The sequence below is a fragment of the Sinocyclocheilus grahami genome, unplaced genomic scaffold (genome assembly GCF_001515645.1).
Source record: "Sinocyclocheilus grahami isolate Dianchi unplaced genomic scaffold, SAMN03320097.WGS_v1.1 scaffold13552.1, whole genome shotgun sequence".
Classification (NCBI taxonomy): domain Eukaryota; kingdom Metazoa; phylum Chordata; class Actinopteri; order Cypriniformes; family Cyprinidae; genus Sinocyclocheilus; species Sinocyclocheilus grahami.
This window is the reverse complement of record NW_015514962.1, coordinates 1-253: the sequence shown is the minus strand read 5'-3', so window position 1 is coordinate 253 and position 253 is coordinate 1.

The window sequence follows — 253 nt, the reverse complement described above, 5'->3', positions numbered from 1 at the left end:
GAATCAGTGACGAGCATCAAGCCAGCAGAATAATCTCACACATCACAAAATCAAGAAGCCTCCACATCATGTGCCACATCCCCGTCTTCTGCTGGGTCTCATCCACTGTGCTTCAAAACATCCTGAGACAAGATATCAATGCAAAAATCCCTCAAACTCTGACTGAGATGTACATCCACTTCCTGCTCATTCAGATCAACATGAGGAGCCAGAAGTATGAAGAGAGAGATCCAGAGAAACTCCTGCAGTCCAA